Source organism: Leucoraja erinacea, chromosome 11 (genome assembly GCF_028641065.1).
Source record: "Leucoraja erinacea ecotype New England chromosome 11, Leri_hhj_1, whole genome shotgun sequence".
NCBI lineage: Eukaryota > Metazoa > Chordata > Chondrichthyes > Rajiformes > Rajidae > Leucoraja > Leucoraja erinaceus.
In genome coordinates this window covers 47078314-47085196 of record NC_073387.1, presented here as the reverse complement: position 1 = coordinate 47085196, position 6883 = coordinate 47078314, and positions in this window count along the sequence as shown.

Here is a 6883-nt window from a genome sequence, read left to right as displayed (position 1 = left end):
CAGCAGACATAATAAAATTATAAAAGGACTGGACAAGCCAGATGCAGGAAAAATGTTCCCAAAGTTGGGCGAGTCCAGAACCAGGGGCCACAGTCTTAGAATAAATGGCAGGCCATTTAAGACAGAGGTGAGCACACACACTGCCCCCACCCCCCCACACCCACTGGCCCCCATCCCCCCCCCCCCCCCCCCCCCCCCCCCCCCCCCCACCACTCCCCCCACACTGGCCCCCATCCCCCCCCCCACACACACTGGCCCCCCCCCCCCCCCCCACCACACACTGGCCCCCATCCCCCCCACCACACACACACACACTGCCCCCCCCCCCCCCCCCCACACACACTGGCCCCCCACCCCCCCCCCCACACACACACTGGCCCCCATCCCCCCCCCCCACACACACACTGGCCCCCACCCCCCCCCCCCCCACACACACACTGGCCCCCATCCCCCCCCCCCACACACACACACACCCACCACCCCCCCCCCACACACACTGGCCCCCATCCCCCCCCCCCACACACACACTGGCCCCCATCCCCCCCCCACACACACTGGCCCCCATCCCCCCCCCCCACACACACTGGCCCCCATCCCCCCCCCCACACACACTGGCCCCCCCCCCCCCCCCCCCCCCACCACTGGCCCCCATCCCCCCCCACACACACCCCCCCCCGCACCCACGCACACCACCCACCCCACACACACACACCCCCCCCCCCCCACCACACACTGGCCCCCATCCCCCCCCCACACACACTGGCACACACACACTGGCCCCCCCCCCCCCCCACACACACACACACACCCCCCCCCCCCCCCACACACACACTGGCCCCCCCATCCCCCCCCACACACACACTGGCCCCCCCCCCCCCCCACACACACACCCCCACTGCCCCCCCCCCACACACACACACACTGACCCCCCCCCCCCCCCCCCCCCACACACACACACTGGCCCCCACCCCCCCCCCACACACACACACACTGGCCCCCACCCCCCCCCCCCCCCCCCACACACACCACCCGCCCCCATCCCCCCCCCCCCACACACACACACACTGCCCCCCCCCCCCCCCCCACCACACACCACTGGCCCCCCCCCCATACACACTGACCCCCCACCCCCTGGTCCCCGCTCTTGTCCCTCTGTATCGCTGTCCCCTCTCCCTCACCTCCTCTCTCGCTGTTGTCTCGGTTATCTCTCCGTCTCTGTGTCGCCGTTGTTGTTGTCCCGCTGTCTCTCGCCCCGTCTCTCTCCGTCTCTGTCTCTGTCTCTCTCTCTCTCTAGTATCTTTCGTCGACGGCGGTTGAACAGTGAGTGACACAGATCTTTGACACAGATCATGGAGCGGAGCTTTATATAGGATTTTTGAATCCTATAGCCCGTGACGTATTTGAATGGGGGAGGGGTACTCGTCATGTGACCGACAGCCGCCCAATCAGCGAGCGGCAGGCCCGCTCCATGTTGTGGGAGGGAGCGGGCTGTTGGTCACGTGGTGGGGTGTCTGGACGGCAAGATGGCGGAGGGTAAGCGCAGTCAGGTGGGAGCAATGGGAGCCTCCTGTGTGTGTGTGAGAACTTGAGTGTGGCACATAACCAAATAAAAATTGTCATCCCCTTAGGGCTGGGAGTCTCAGTCACCTAAAGTTTACTCTAAAATCACATGGAAAATCTGACTGGAAGTCTCAGTCACCTAAAGTTTACTCTAAAATCTTATTTCCACATAGAAAATCTGAAATAAAAGTTGTTTTTTAGTAGGAATTTGGCAGTTTTTGAATCAGTCCCTGTGACTGGGTGGAGGCTGGAGGGAAAGATGGCCAGTGTACAATCTTCTGCGTATTGCCCAGACCATCAGTAGAAATAAGAATGGTCCATCGAGGAAAATTGAAAGCTTTTGATGAATGAAAATAAAAATGCTGGCAGAATTCAGCAGTGCAGGTAGCATCTTTGGGCAGCATTTCATACGTATAGGAGTAGAATTAGGCCATGCAGAGCCCATCAACTCTACTCTGCCATTCAATCATGGCTGATCTTTCTTTCCCTCTTAACACATGACTAATCAAGAATCTATCTCTATCTGCCTTAAAAATATCCATTAACTTAAGCTCCACAGCCTTTTGTGGAAAGAAAATGAGTTGATATTTTGGGTTGAAGCGGTTGTTTGACGTTGTAAACTTGGAATGCAGGGGTGGATATCACAAGAGATTGCAGATGCAGAAGCCGTGAGCAGAAACAAACTACTGGAGGAATTTAATGGTCCAGGCAGCATATGTGAGAATATATGGGACAGAAGACTGGAATTTGAAGAAGGGCCCAATCCGCAATGTCTTCTGTCCATTTCCCTCCATAAGGCCTGCTGAGTTTTTCTCGATGTTTTTATTTTGCTCAGGGATTGATAGGCAGTTTTATATATTTTAAAAACTCATTAGCAATATATTGCAATAACTTTGAAATCTGAAATAAAAATGTCTGAAATGCAAAGGGATACGACAATATCTTCGCAAAAGTAAATAGGCACTAAATGACCAGAGGCACATTAGTAAATGGGTATCTTTATACAAATGACTGGTTCTATAGAATATCTCTGGAAAACTAAAGAAACTTTATCACAAGTTATCCTTCAGTGGTACGAAGCCTTGTCTGGAGTGCTGCCTTCTGTTTTAGCACCATGCTTGAGGCAAAAATACATTGAAAGCTTTGGAGAGGAAAATGCAACTGGATAAACTGATTGATTAATTTTATTGGAGAACCATGGAACTACAGATGCTGAAATCTTGAGTAAAACACAGTGCTGGAGTAGCAGTGTGTCATGCAGCATCTGTAGGGGAAATGGATAGGTAGAGTTTCAGGTCAGGACCCTAGAGGATATAGCTTTGCTAGAATTAAAATGGAGCTTAAACGTGTTAATTCACTTACACTATGTTGATATTTCTTTGTATTTAGATCGTTGAGGTTGGATTAGATTCCAGTTAAGTGTATAAAATGTCTATCAGCACTCCCCTCGGCCTCCGACGTTCCAGAGAAAACAATTCAAGTTCATCCAACATCTCCTTATAGTTAGTACCCTCTTATTCAGGCAACATTCTGGAAAATATTTCTGCACCCTCTCCATAGTTTCCACTTCTTTCCCATAATAAGGAGACCAGAACTGCAAATAGGACTCCAAATGCAGATTAACCAAAGTCTTGTAAAGCTGCAACATGACTTCCTGGCTCTTATTCTCAATGCTCTGACTAATGACGGCAAAGGTGAATATGTCACTTAGCACTTACCATATATTTGCTATCCCACTATATCCAATTGTGTTGCTACTTTCAGGAGTACATCAATGCTGCTAAGGGTTCTGCTATTTACTCTCTACTTTCCCCTTACATTTGACATCTTTGTAACATCTCACACTTGCCCAGGTTAAACTCCATGTGCCAATTTGTCACATATACCTGTAACTAATCTATGGATTGCTGTATCCTTTTATAGCCTTCAAGGTCCACAATTCCATTAACCAACACATCTATATTTTTGTCCAAGTTACTTATATATATCACAAACAACAGAGGTCCCAGCACTGTTCCCTGTGGAACACCACTGGTCACAGACCTCTAGCCAAAAGAATACCCTCCCACCACTCCCCTCTGTCTTTTATGCGTAAGCCAGTTCTCGTTTTAAACTATCAAGCCACCCCAGGGATCCTATGTATCGTAATGCTTAACTTCTGATGGATGTACCAGTGTAGTGAAGCTTAAAGGGAAGGATAAATCAGACAGGACCGGCAGATTAATGATTATAAACTATGCAAGTCCACTTGAACTATACAATTTTTGAAATTTAGTATCAGATACTCTCCTTAAAATATTGAGCCATGATCACCAAAGCAATGCTAAACATCAAAAGTACTTTGGAAATGTGAAGGTTGGACAAATATTTCAATTTCCTAATGTGATTCAGTGAAAAATATAATGCATCTTCCAAATCACGGTGTAATTCAAATCAAAGATTCAAATCAGGCACTATTTTGGAATATTAAAAATGTGTTTTGAGCTTTAGAAGAAATAGAAAACTTTCATCGGCTTTTCCCCAGATAGAACAAACTCATAATTTTTCCAATTAGCTAATCACAATTTTTAATGTCCTTGATTATATTTCATTTTTAAAAAAAGGTCTGGTTGTCCTTGTAAACAAGTTATACAGTCTATTTTGATGACATCATCAATATTTATTTTCACTAAACTTTGACTATTTAAAGAGGCTGGCATTATTAACATAATGACAGGCTTGTGAAGAAACACTTGACCATTATTATTACCATTGTTGTTACTTTTTAGCATGTACAAAGATGCATCTCTGCAAGACGCAAGCATTATAGGGAAATGCATTAACAAATATTGGCACTACAAAGAACAGTCAATCATGAAAAGTATTCTGAATTTTAACTTGGACAAAATAATTTAGAAGGGAATATTACAAAAGACATAATCATAGACACTAAAGCATTTTACAGTAAAATAAATAGTTTTGAAGTGTAATGTAGGAAATGCAGCAATATGTTTGTGCAGACCAAGCACCGTTGTGTTCATGACCTGGTCATTGTATTTAATTATACTGATTCAAATATGAAAATTGGAAGAGCACCAGAGAGAGCTGAACTGCACATCTTTTGAATTATGACTTTTGGATTCTCTTCAACTTTAGCAACCACAAATTTGTTTCAAGTCTCACCTGAAATCCCTCAGTCTAAATTTAAAATCCAAATTTAAATCTTTGAATGGACATAAATATTAAATTATCTCATATCAGAGGAATTATATTACATTAGATTATTTGTGTCTGTTATGTGTGCGATATGTGAATCTTTTGGGCTCGTGAAATAATACTTATCAATATCAACATCCTATTTCAAGAGTCAAGAGTATTTTATTGTCATTGTCAAATGCGAAACAAAGAAATTCTTACTTGCAGCAGCACAACAGGCTTGCAAACACAGTACTGTGTTTCTGGTACAAATTGGATATGAGAAATTCATTATGTCAATTGTTTCAAAATCTGTGGAAACATCTACATGCAACTCCCTGCATTACGGCTGTTTGTGTAATGGAAATTCACCTTTACAGAATTCATAATCACCACTCAAAAATTCAATATACTGAATAAAATTTGCTGGCACCGAATTTATGTGTAAGAAAAACTAAATAAATAAACATTTTTTTATCAACACATGTTTCATGACACGTGCAGATGAGTTATGGAAAATTGTTTCTAGGAATGCAACTTCTCTCCACAACACCTGAATTATCGTTTATTAAATAGTTTTGATTTTATCCACCAGCAAATCACTTTTGCCAAAGGTAGAATATTCTTCTCATGAAAGTGAAGTGAACTGACATTTCCACCACAATAGCCAAGGTTCTTACTTTTAACCAGAATAATTTACGATTGGATGAGACATAATTCTTTTCTACAATCATTCATTTATTGCACTTCTAAATGATTCTTGAATCTTCGGTGTTTTTCTCGTCTTCCTTCCTAAGAAAAGTATATTCATCCTACAGCAAAAGCTTCAATTAGATCTTTCACCCACCAACACCTTGGCAAATCTCCTTTTCAGCCTCCCTACACAAATCCTTTCTTTACAAGAACTATCAAAATTGTTCAGAGGATTCTGATGTGGCCATCTAAAGCTATTATATAACTTATGGGCTCTTATATTCTATGTCCCATCACATGTATCTTCTTTACCACCCAATCTACCAGTGATGCCACCTTCAGGGATCTTTGAACTTGGAACATCAAGATCCCTCTGTTCCTCAATCTATCCTTGGGCTAATATTCATTGTAAATGACCTCCCAAATGTGTCACTTAACATTTATCAGGAATAAATTCAAACAGCCATTGCTCTGCTATTTTGATATTTTACACCTGGCAAGTTACTATATTACCTGGACTTTTGTGGACTTTATTAGAGAAGATATAGAGTTATTAGAAGTTATTAGAGAAGATTCCAGTTACAAGAAATTAGATGCTGGATGTCTTGCAGCAAGTGACATCCCAATGTCCCACGGCTTTCCAGGAACTTCTCGGCACAAGATGGAATGCACTCCAATTGCCCGGATGAGTTCAGCACCAAAAACTCCCAAGAATTGCAATAACATCCAGTGACCCTATTGAGCACCTAAATATTAATTCCATCCATCCACCATCTCAAAATGCTTGCAGTTTGTACCATCTACAGAAGGCTCTACAGCTACTCCCTCTCGATACTCAAAAGCACCTCCCAAACCTACAAGCTCTGCCATCAAGAAGGGCAGGGTAGCTGGTGCATATGAAGTTGGCGCATTCAGATTTCTCTTTGTGCAACTCACGCAACATGCTGACTTGGCAGGATACATATTGCCAGTCCTTCATTATTACTAGATCTAAATCCTGGAATTCCCTTTCCATTTGCACTGGGACTACCTTCACTAGTTGGATGATCAGCCATGATCATATTGAATGGCAGTGCAGGCTCGAAGGGCCGAATGGCCTACTCCTGCACCTATTTTCTCTGTTTCTATGTTTCACCAGAGCACTGTAGCAATTGTACAAAGGTAGTTCATCCTTTTGAAGGAAATTTAGAGATGCATAATAATGCTGACTAGCTATGCTCAGATCCCCCAAAGAAGTAAAATCAGCAACAAGCTAAAAATTGGAAATTGCTGGTTCTGACAGCATCGGAAATATGAAAATCAAAACAACTGCAAATGTTGGAGACGGACACGAAACACTGGAGTAGCTCAGCGGGTCAGGCAACATCTCTTGAGAAAAGGAATAGGTTTCAGGTCGAGACCCTCATATGGAAATCCGAAATAAAATCAGAAAATGCTGAAAATACTCAGCAGGTTG